This window comes from Zea mays, chromosome 9 (genome assembly GCF_902167145.1).
Source record: "Zea mays cultivar B73 chromosome 9, Zm-B73-REFERENCE-NAM-5.0, whole genome shotgun sequence".
Taxonomy (NCBI): Eukaryota; Viridiplantae; Streptophyta; class Magnoliopsida; order Poales; family Poaceae; genus Zea; species Zea mays.
The window spans coordinates 42,864,871-42,877,270 of record NC_050104.1 but is presented as its reverse complement, the minus strand read 5'-3'; the positions used below and the strand labels follow the sequence as shown (position 1 = coordinate 42,877,270).

Genomic DNA, 12,400 nt, shown 5'->3' with positions numbered 1-12,400 from the left:
AAAGTAAGGGAGGGGAGAGCAACACACACAAGACTCAAATCCACAGCACAATCACGCACACAAGTCACAACTCGAGCTCAAAACACAACACAATGAGTTCACAACTCAAATGGAGCTCAAGTCACTATCACAAAGAATCGAATGCGTGAAGTTGGAGACTTGGAGTCTTAGAATGTTTCTTGTAAGCTTGTGTCTCTCCTCCATGCGCCTAGGGGTCCCTTTTATAGCCTCAAGGTAGCTAGGAGCCGTTGGAGGCAAACAAGGAAGGCCATCCTTGCCTTCTATCGAGTGGCGCACCGGACAGTCCGGTGCACCACCGGACAGTCAATGTAGATGGTCCGGTGCCGATCTCCTTCCTATTCTGGTGCAGATGACCGTTGCACCTCCGGGCCAGTTGGCGCACCGGACACTGTCTGGTGCACACTGGACAGTCCGGTGCCCCCTGCCGGCCGTTGGCGCGGGCCACGCGTCGCCCGCGGATTGCGCGGCCGACCGTTGCGCTGGCGACCGTTGGCTCACCGGACAGTCCGGTGCACCACCGGACAGTCCGGTGAATTATAGCCGTACGCCGTCGATTTTTCCCGAGAGCAGCCTTTTCACCGGAGTCCAGCCTGGCGCACCGGACACTGTCTGGTGCACCACCGGACAATCCGGTGTGCTTGACTGAGCTGGACTTCGGCTGCACACAACCAAGTCACTTGCAATTCTTTTCTTTTCTTCTTTTCTCTGTTTCTAACACTTAGACAAATATATTAGTATACAAAAACTAATTTACTAAGTCTCGAAACATACCTCATGTCTTGATTTGCACTTTTTCAATCTTTGGCTCACAATCAACTCACTTACTATGTGTTGGACACTTAATCACCAAAACATTATAGAAATGGCCCAAGGGCACATTTCCCTTTCACTTTGTTTTCCTGTAAAACTATGTATGATGAAACCATGGTGTGATTGTATTTGCTGGCCTTACCCTGTTTTGTTTCAATGCATTCGTTGTTGTACAGGTAATATGTTGAAACACAATTCATTGCATATGACAATTCTGATTTTTCTTTCTAGAATATTGATAGATTGTTGGATCATTATTTTCTGAGCAATAATCATGGCTATTCTTATAGTATTGCATAATACCTTTTTCTTTTCGAACCCTAGCACATTGATTCTTTAGTGAAGTGATTATAGTGATTCCAGCGGGGGAGTAGGGTGGGGAGCAGAGGGTTGATTCTGGACTGATTTTGGTGGAGATTAAATAGGGAGCAGTGAGGCGCATGTTTTTTAGATCCCACCAGTATATGTGCGCCATTTTGCTGTTTGGCTAAGGAGTGATGCTCACGGAGAATCCGTTCTCAGGAGCTGTGCCAAATGTCGCCTTAGGTTTTATGATATGACCTGACTTCTATGTTAATATTTGTTAGATCTTTATTTTATTTGAGGTTACAAAGGTGGTGTTCTCAAGCTAGAAACAAAGTTGCGGCTAGGTCAAAACTAGATGTTGCTCTTGAACCGTGTCTTTTGACTCTGTTACTTGCTGCAGGTTTGGTGTTCACTAATATGTTGTTCAACTTTGAGCAGGTCAGCAATTGACTGGTGTTGCTGGCAGCCTGGCATATCTGGCACCTGAGGTTCTACTAGGAAATTACTCCCAAAAGGTAGATGTATGGGCTGTCGTGGTGCTTCTGCATGTTCTGTTGATGGGCACTCTTCCGTTCCAAGGAAAATCTGTCGAAGCTATCTTTGATGTTATAAAGACTGCTGAACTTGACTTTCACAGCAGTCAGTTGGCATCTGTGTCACTGCTTGTTCATGATCTCATTGGCCGAATGCTTAATCAAGAGGTCTCTTCAAGGCCTGATGCCGAAGATGTTCTCCCTAAGTTCAAGCACCCTTGTAACTTGTGCTTTATATATCTTTACTACTCTATAAGCCCTTATTGTAGGCGTCCACACCCGTGTGCCGGTTCTGCCTCTCGACGCCCGTCTGCCCGCGCGCCCCGCTCCCTCTTCCCTGACGCGAGATGGATCCGCTGTGAATTGCCCACAAATCATGGCAGTACTTCTCTGGTTCAAGCATCTGTCGGTCCACAAATCACGCATCCGTCATGGCAGCGACAGACATACAAGATTTAACTTGCATCCATGGCAGCCGCCGCGCATCTGTCGGTCCACAAATCATGCATTCGTCAGTCCCAAATCACGCGCCAGGGAAGGTGCTTTCCAAATCATGCTCCAGAGAAGGCGCCTTCCCAAATCACGCATCCATGGCAGCCGCCGCGCCCGTGCCAGGGAAGGTGCTTCCCAAATCACGCGTCAGGGAAGGTCCTTCCCAGATCACGCATTCATGGCAGCCGCGCCCGCAAACCGTGCCTCCCCCACGACGCTCTTCCATCCACGGCGCCCCCTTCCATCCATGGCAGTCGCGCTCCCTCTGTGAGCCTACACGTGCGGGGATGTTGGGAGGCGCTACCACCAATCGAGCGGCATTAGCCCCGACCTGAAGCACACATGGCCGGAATCCAGAGGATATCGTGCCCCCGCCCCCATCCGGAGTCTGCCCCGCATCGTGCGATGCTTGTTGCTGAGCTCCCGATGACCGCCCGATGGTGTCGGACCCCGCACCGTAGTCGGCAGTGCGCTACTCGGCGTACTCGCTGCCGTCGACCCACCTCCCTGGAGAGGACATCCTCTTCTGCATCGACGCCGACCTCAAGGTCCACGCCAAGATGAAGTCTGCTGCCGTAGCATCATCGGGATCCATGTCCACTGCGTCGCCGCAGTCCGTAGGAGCTGATGGTGCCCCGGTGGTGGGGACCCGGACTGTGGTCGCCCGAGAACCACCCACATTGAGACTGACGCATCCCAAGCCAGATAAGGATGGATCCCCTCACATCTTCGATTATTTCGCCGTCCAAACACATGATTTCCTGGTTCCCCTTTGGCTTCCTCTAGATCTTGCCTTCGCCCGCATCGACGTGTGTTGCAACGTAGGATAATTGTGGCCATCATGGCACCTGCTGCAGAGGCTCTCTCTCTCTCGACAGCATCGCACCGCTACCGCGACCTACAATGGAGCTCTGCCTCGCCGCGCGTGTCGGGACGATGGCGGTCGCATGCCGGAGGAGGGCACCGACGATAGGCGTGCCGAAGAAGAGGCACGGCGGTGGCACTGTGCGCGTACGTTGCGTGGTGACGGCGCCCATGGGGGAGAAGACGGAGTACCGGGACAGCCCGCTGGAGCGTGTGTTCATGGGGCTGTTCGCGCGCAAGATGGAGAAGTACGCGGCGAAGAAGTTGGCGGCACAGGCGAAGGAGAAGAGGGCGTGTGGGAGTGGGACTACGAGAGCTTCGTGGACGTGTCGCGGCGGGTGATGTTGGGGCGCGCGCGCAGCTGGAGGAGGCGGTGCGCGAGGTGCTGTTGTTCATGCCGCGCCCCGGCGCGCCGACGCAGTTCCGGCGGCAGTTCCCGCCGACGCGGTGGGCCTGCGAGTTCAACGCGGCGCTGACCATGCCCTTCTTCCGCTGGCTCGTGGGCCCCTCGAAGGTGGTGGAGGTGGAGGTCGGCGGCCTCCGGCAGCGCAGCGAGGTGCACATCGAGAAGTGCCGGTACCTGGAGAGCAGCGGCTGCGTGGGGATGTGCGTCAACATGTGCAAGGTCCCCACACAGGACTTCTTCACCAACGAGTTCGGGCTCCCCCTCACCATGAACCCAAGTGAGTGCTCTGCTTGGCTCTATTATTCAGGGGGCGATGAACATGGATTGATTGATCCATGGCCATCCGTGGATCTCAACCAAGTGCATATTTCGAAGACATGAGCTGCGAGATGATATACGGCCAGGTGCCGCCTCCGTTGGAAGAGGACCCGGCGTTGAAGCAAGCTTGCTACCCGAGCCTCTGTGAGTGGTGGTAGCTCGCTCCTAGATTCAGCAGCACAGACTGAAGCACTGCGCATTCTAAACCGACCTTTTGCTTTGTTTTCTTCAGGTTCCATGTCGACGTCGTCTGCCCCGGCCTGTCCCAAGCTTCAATAGGTCCATACATGCATGCGCAGAGTTTGCCGGCCGGACTTGGGATGGAAGAAGTATCATTTGTGTTTTTTATACAAAAATGTAGCTTGTAAACTATTAGTAAAGTTATATACAAGTTTTATTCTGAACCAGGACAGAGCACTCTGTAACAAATTTGGCGCATTTCCGTTCCTTTTGATGATCAAATGCCTTTGTTCCCTGTGGTTCTTGTAGAGCGGTTGTGTCGTCCGAGCGTTGATCTGAACCAGCACAGTTTATCAGGGACGTAGCAGTGAGTTGGTGAGCTCTCTCGGCTCATAGAAGCCCTACTTTTTTGCTGATTTTCTTCGAGCACAGGCTGAAATGTCAACTATTGGGCCAAAGGTTATAGAGAACTCATATTTGATGGCTAAACATAAAAGCGACTTAGAAGGATTCAAGTTAGATGTATACGAAAGTGGTGAGGACTCGCAAGAAGTTCAATCCACTGCCAGAAGGTTAGATTTGAGTCTCAATTATTTTCAAGGGAAGGGATCATGCTGATAATTCACTCCATGGGTACGTATCAAACAAGAAACTTTAAGGCAATTGTCAAAGATAATTAATTATGTATTCCACTTTTTTTGTTGGTTACTGATACTGCCATTTGCTGTTTGTATTTTTTTTTAGGTACAAGGTTTTCAAAAATCCGAGCATTAGTGATGTCCTGTGCACAACAACAGCAGAGGCTCTTGCAATGGGGAAATTCGTGATTTGCGCAGAACATCCATCAAATGAGTTTTTCATGTCATTTCCGAACTGTTTGACATACAAGACTTCATAGGAGTTTGTTGCGAGAGTGAAAGAGGCAATGGATAGAGAACCCTAACCGCTAACCCCTGAGCAAAGATACAACCTTTCGTGGGAGGCAGTGACTGAGAGATTCATGGAGTACTCAGACCTTGACAAGGATCTGAACAATGAGGCTGCTCAGCCTGAACAAGGTAGGAAAAGAAAGAATAAAAGAACCTCACATCCTAATTTGTCCGACATCATGGATGGCGGTCTAGCGTTGGCCCATCGATGCTTAACTGGCAATGAGGTTCTCAGGCTGGCAACCGAAGCCATTCCTGGTACCCGGGACTACTATAAGCAGCATTGTGTGGATATTAGTCTCTTGCCTCCTTAAGTAGCACCCTGTATATGGCTGGTGATATGGCTGGTGATGACTGATGAGCACCCAAAGCTAATCGTAGGTATATGTGTACATAATACACCATGTCGCTCTTATGTCGACTAATGTTTGGAGTATTGTAATTGTAGCACGCATGACAAACTTTGGCCATTGTTTTGTACTCTGTAATAAGGTTCTTTCTCCTTAAATTTGGTGTTTTATTGCAGAAATTTGTAGTACATGGATATCAAAAGTTCATAACTCCAGCAGACTGTCAGCACAATATTTATCTGCTTTTGCCACTGAATTAGAGAAACATAGTCTTAAAAAGTTAAGAGACGAATATCCACACAATGCTGCTTATAGTAGTCCAGGGTACCAGGATGGCGGTCTAGCGTTGGCCGCGCCCGCAACATGGCATCATCCATCCGCACCCACCATCTACGTGCTTCACCTCGTCGAGCTCCTCGTCTTCGAGGTCGCCCCGGTGCTGACCTCCACGTCTCCCCGATCAGCACCAACTGCACCATCGAGATGTTGTCGTGCAGGGTACGTGGCTTGGTTGTCTGCCTCCCCGTTTCGTGTCCACATCTCTGATCCCCACGCTCGGCGCTTTGTCTTACGGTTCGAGCAGAACCTTCACTCACCTGAGCTCTTGATAATTTTTAGTTCGAGGGATCAGAGGCACTTGAGCAGCAGAATGGACTCTTCTCAGGTACGTTCTTCTACCATCAGTGCATCGATCTGTGTCTGTGATGTGTTCTTTTACATCTATTCATCCGAGTCGTCTATTGAGTTTTGGCAGCATTCATGAGTAGCCATATAACGTGGAGTGCCATAAAAGATGATAACAAAAAGATAAAATGAAAGTTAGTTTTTTTTAATTTCAACATATCTTATCATAACATGTTCACTCCGTAGCAACGCACGGGCGTTTACCTAGTATATATATATATGTATATATATATATATGATTCTCAATTTCTCATTGACTTTTCCTAATGGCTTTGAACACAGGGCACCTCTAGGTCTTATTCTACACTTATTGCCCGCAGAAAGCTGAATTCTCTAACCTATGGGATACTAACAAAACTACAGCTCCCATGATTCATCGGGAGATAGTCAGGTTTGGTTATTGCGAGTCTTCATCTTCAAAATCCTCAAGTGACAACTCTAAAGAGCGAGATGAATGTGATATAGTTGACGCACTGGCGACAACAATAACACAGGTGAGGATCTCAGAGCCCAAGAGGAGTCGGTTGTTCAGCCTACCCAATGGGTTGTTGCCGCCAAGCAGGAACAGTCTCCGAACATGAAGACGATGAATCCGTGTGTGGCTTTCTAACTTGACCTACCTAGCTCCCATCCCCATGCATGTATAAACGAGATAAACGAGCTCTGTGATTTTATAGATGGAAAATTTTCACTGTGGTTGATGTTTTGCGATTGCTAGCTCGCTGAGCCTGCAATCCTCTATAAATATATCACTGTTGTCATTGTTTTTGTACATCGATGACACCGTAATTGATTCGATTTAGTTTTTTGTCCTGTGGCTGTGGGTAGTGCTTGTTAAGAAATACTTATGATCGCTTCAGAATAAAGCCAGTTATTCAGACTACAAAATGTAGAAAACAATAGAAGCCGTTTTGGATTAAAGCCAAACGAAACGCTTAACTACCTCCGTTCCAATTTATGTGTCGTTTGGCTTTTTATATTTTATTCATTTTTTGAAAAAACGTTCAAAGTCATACTCTATTTGGGAGGGCTTTAATTCAAAAATTTAGGTCTATTACAACTTCTATCCATATTGTGATTTACAGACTTATGTATTATATCTCAGTTGAGAAGCACATGGGTTGTGAATGGGTAGGAGGACTTAAGTGAAAAATTTCAAGTCTTGCTATTTGTGTTCCTTGCCTCTTGGGTTTCAGTTGACACACTTGAAATGTTCTATTTTCAAATCACTTACCACTTCTATGTTCCAGCAATGTAGTTTATCTTTGTTTTAATAGTTCTTTCTTTGCAAAACAACATTTTGCTGCGGTTATTATGCGGATAAGAGAACCTAAAACTACGGCACTAATGTTTGTGTGACATAAGAGAACCTAAAACACATTGATGACATTTGTGGCCAAGAGCTACAGTGGGGTGGTTGATGTGCTTGGAGAATGAGAAGTTGAAGAATGGACTTAAGTTATTTCAACGACTTCATACCTCGCGCGCACACGAGTATTGTATAATGCATTATCCTTTTATGGAATTAATGTGTTTTATTTGAGATGTTTTAATATTCGCTACAATATTGTTTATTTTTTATAAAAGACAAAACACATGTAAACCTTGTATGTCTCTTAAACATCCACTTTTAGTGATGCTAACAAAAGTACAAAATTAAAAATAACAATTAGTGTTTTTGCATATAATGTATTTTATCATATTGATTTCGTAGCAACACAAGGGTATATTTATATATAAGTTATCATGATATTATATGTTCCCGTTGCAACGCACGGGCACTCACATAGTAAAGAACCATAAGGAGTTTGCAAAAAATGATTCAATCTCCCCCCTTTTCCAATATATATATAGTTTACATATTTGAAGCCATGGGCTCTCTCTAATTAGAGAATGCCCCAACCACCCCGACCTACTGAACCAGACACACCACCGAGAAGATTTTACGATTAGTTATACAAACATTTACGCATGTCTTGTATCTGTTTTACGCAAAAACACATTAGTTGCGACGTGATTGACCAGTCCCACACCGGCACCCCGCTTGGATCACACCCACGTGGTCCATGACTGAATTCACCTAAGACCCCATCGCCCCCCAAATCATCCCAAGCGTCCCTAACCGCTCGCAACCCTAATCTAATCCACCGTCATCTTCTCCCGGATCACCATCTACCCTCATCCCCTCGCGCCTAAGCCAAACCCTAGCAGATCGCCATCGGTCGTTATCCCTCCCGGATTTCCCTTCGCCTCCCACATGGTCTGCTATAGAGGAAGATCATTATCATCCACTGACCATCATGGCCGATGGTGAGGCGGAGACAGCGACCGATGTCAAATCATCGCGGTGGGGCCGATCCAGCCCGGCGCTCAGCGTCTCGTTGCCGAAGCCCACCTGATCAGCTATCGGTTTGTCCTCCTCCCCGCTTCCCCTTTTGTCCTGAGAAGCAGCGGTTACGAGCGCCCCACATGCAGGCGGACTAACCCGTGGCTGCGGTGACGAGGAGTCACCGAGCGTGAGTACGGCAAACGCAGGGAGCACCCACTCTATCGTCTTGTCTCCTGTCATCTCCTCCCCCGCTCGCCGTTGGTCTATTCACGCTCTGCATCGTCCCGCTCTCACATGTTTGTGCGGTGGTCTATGGACGAGGATGGCGAGAGAGGATGGCCCACAATTCGTGCGCTGGAGGGGGAGAAGTTCATGTCGCAGGAGCACGGTAGCCGCATCGTGCACTAAGGCTAGTCTTGCATTCCAGGTACCCGATACCCCACTCTGATTTGTCATCATGTAGATAGAATTGGAAATAATCCAAAAATGTCCTTTACATCTGTGCATTGCAGAGAATTTAATTTCTTACTATGGAGAAGGTTGTACAAAATTATAATTGAATTACTATAACAGATTAGGCTGAGACCTAAAATATACATGTTCCTTTAAATATACTTCTTGTCTTGCAACCTGAAATTGAGAACTATAAGTTACTCTTGTGCTGATCTGATAATAAACCTGCAACCTGATCATTGCAAGGATTTTGGCATTGACCATTTTGATTTGCTGATTTACTATTTTTTTTATATTGCAACCTGTTGAAGCCTTGTAATCTTTGGAAGGGTTTGTGCTTGTGAATAATCTGTTGATTAACCTAACCATACGCCTGTTGAGGGCCTCCCTATTCCAAAGGTCCTCAAAAACATGATTAACCAATGGTTTCCAGCATGATATAGGTTGTTGTAGAGAGCTTTGTCTTTGGAATGGAAGCTCTTCCCTATAATGAAGGCATACGGGATGAAGATGTGATCTGAAGATGGTAAAAACGAACGTTGAAGCTATTGCCAAAGAGCATTAGCTTCGTCTTATAATGGTGATGAAGACTGAAGATGATGCTGGCTGAAAGGGAAAAAAGACTGTTTAGTCCATAATGTTTCATGTCATGGTAATGAGTAAATGTCAGGGACATAAATGTAATTTTATCTGGGCCGTGTCCCATGCCTATAAATAGATGAACAGTAGTACCATACTGTTCACGCTGGATTGTAATCATTCTCATGTCAGCACCTTCAAGCAAGCCGAAGGTATCAATGTAATACATATTCTGTTAATACTCATGTATGCTTTACGGAATGTGAACATGAATGAATCGATAAGTTACACTTGCCATTTCCATCTCTTAGTATTCTAATTTATTTATAAGATGACTAGGTTCGTGCCCGTGCGTTGCCACGGGAGTAAAAAATTAGTATGAAACATATATACGAAACAACAAACATTACTATGATATGTAAAATCCGTGTGATAAAATATCACCGTAATGTTAATATTGATGATATTAATATTACTACGGGGAATAGATATTGAAACATGTTCCAAATCACAAACAAAATCAATGGAGAAGAGTCTCGGGCAACCAAGTCCATTTCAAAAAGATACAACTGCTATCGACGGCAACACAGAGTGAAATAAACTACGACATCATTATAACAATAGTAATATACGGTGTTGCTTAGCGTAGATTGATACAAGTTGGAGTAGGGCTTGAGAGGCGCCTTGTGTCAGTCACTCACCTCAACCAATTGGCAGCTAGACTTGACATGATTGTATAGTGTAACTATAGAAAATCACCTTACAGGGGTATAAATTTGGTTGTGCATTAATTTTCTAAATGACACCATGTTACCTCAAACCAATAAAAGAAGTTTCATAAATCATAAAATAAAATCAATACACAAACGAGAGAAGATTAGATATGTTCACAGAAGCGGGAGGCTGGCTGGGGCGTGTCGTGCGGAGGGCACGGGAGGTGACGCGGGTGTTGGCGAGCGTGCGCGGGCCTGGGGAGGGTGGAGTCATGGTCTGCTTGTGTACGATAGGGGTGTGTTGATGTGAGTTTTGGTGTGAGTGTGTGCGTACATGAACAGATACTACAATTGTACTTGTAAGTGAGAGGCAATAAAAAAGCCATTGCGCTGCCCGGGAGACTTGATGCCAACCACACACTGGTTGGGGCTGGGGTTGTTTCTGCGCTTAAACTCAACTGCCGCTTTTACGTGCATGCCTTTGTTACTAATCGTTGTCGAGCTGTCGTGCTACCAGGTGTACCGAACTGAAGCTAGTTGTGTTGGGCTTGGGCCTCCGATGCAAGGCCGCCATGCTTGGGCCTCGAGGCCGGAATGACCAATAGAGGCCGCGACGGGCCACATATCTACCGGTGGGGGTCTGAGGAGGGTGAAGTCATGGTAGTGCCGTGGTCTACACTATTGACTTAATAGATAGTAGAGATGAAGGCATGTCCTTCGTAACCTTTGTCTGATGATCATTATGTCCATGATGCGATAATGCTTCGGAAGACAAAGGTCCTTAATACTAAACAATTGTGTTGCCTTGTTCTTGATTGACAAAATTTGAGAACAAGTGACCAACATTGGCACCCACCTCCAGTGAACTCACTTCCACAATCTTCGGCAAGCGTTCGCCTTCGTCATGCCGCCGAAGAAGGCAACAGTGCCAGGGGCTTCCCTGTAGCCACTGGATACCAATCAAGAGACGCTCTCACTGAGAGAAGCTAGGAGCCAGAAAAGGAAGGCTACCATCCCTACACCACAGGAAGAGGAGTTGGATCAGGAAATCAGAGACCTAGAAGCTATACATTAGCAGGTACAGAGGAAAAGGGAGAAGATGATTCGGCTAGCCGAACTTTAGAGGAAGATCGACGAAGCCACTGAACAAATGCGCCTCATCACGCAGGATGATCAAGGACAAGGGCCTCAACACAGAGAGCTTCGTCAAGAAAGTCCAACCAACAATGATGGATGGTATGATGACCTTTACCATAGTAACTTTGCTTTTGATGATGCTTCTCCCTTGGCAGCAGAGTTGTAGACTACCTCATGGCCACCTTCGTACAAACCTCCACAACTCCCCATGTATGACGGGCACTCTGAGTCGAAGCAAATCCTCATGAGCTATGAGGCAACCATATCATCATATGGTGGCAACACTGTTGTGATGGCAAAGTCCTTCGTCATGGCAGTCAGAAGTGTGGCTCAAACTTGGTATTCTTCTCTTCGACTGGGAACAATCACATCATGGCAGAAGCTGAAGGATATGCTAGTCACCAGCTTCTAGGGCTTCCAAACGAAGCCAGTAACTGCTCAAGCTCTATTCCAATGCACCAAAGACTATGAGGAGTACTTGCAGGCATACGTCCGAAGATTCTTGCGACTTAGACACATGCGCCAACGGTGCCTAATGAGATCGTCATCGAAGTCATGATCAAGGGGCTCCAACCAGGACCAACAACACAATATTTTGCAAGGAAGCCACCACAAACCCTGGAGAAGCTTGTCCATAAGATGGATGAGTATTTCTGAGCTAACAATGGTTTTCGCCAGAGAAGGGAGGAAGCTTACAGGTATTCTGAGATGACTAGGGGCTTCAAAGGAAGACTCCACCCCAGGCATGTCAGAACAATCCACAATCCCAACACAAATGATTATAGGGCAAATCACACCCAGAGCATCCAGCAAAGCTCACAATCTTCGGGAATGCAGCAAACTTCCTACAAGCCACCAGTCGCAAGAGTTAGAGGAGGGAGAAGCTTCAGAGGAAGGTATGGAACTCAGCCCAAGAGATTGTTCTACTTATTCTGTGGAGAGGATAAGGGACACACAACAAGACGTGCCAAGTCACGATCCAAAAGCAGAAGGAAATCGCTGAAGCCGAAGCACGGCAGAATCAGCCAAAGCAGGTCACCGGCACCGGCAAAGGCACAGAAGTCCCCTCTGTCACTAAGAATTTCCTCGAATGCTTCGACCTTGCCGTTTATCCATTGAATAACTTCATCAGGTTTTCCACGAATGAATTTCTGCTCGGAAGAAAATGCGCCAACTTTAGAAAAGTTGTTCTTCAGATTTTTAGCACATTCCATAGCTATTTCATAGCATTTTTCCTTAGCAGCACGAAGCTCATCAACATTTTTCTGTGTCCTTGATCTTTCAATTTCACCTATT

The 12,400-nt window shown here is 46.8% G+C and overlaps 2 pseudogenes; both read left to right on the top strand.

Annotated features, from left to right (window-relative positions):
• Positions 1–3,029: 3,029 nt before the first annotated feature.
• LOC103638301 (beta-carotene isomerase D27, chloroplastic-like) lies at positions 3,030–4,092 on the top strand (annotated as a pseudogene).
• A 275-nt stretch (positions 4,093–4,367) lies between these two features.
• On the top strand, positions 4,368–5,198 carry LOC103639906 (digalactosyldiacylglycerol synthase 1, chloroplastic-like; annotated as a pseudogene).
• Positions 5,199–12,400: the final 7,202 nt, after the last annotated feature.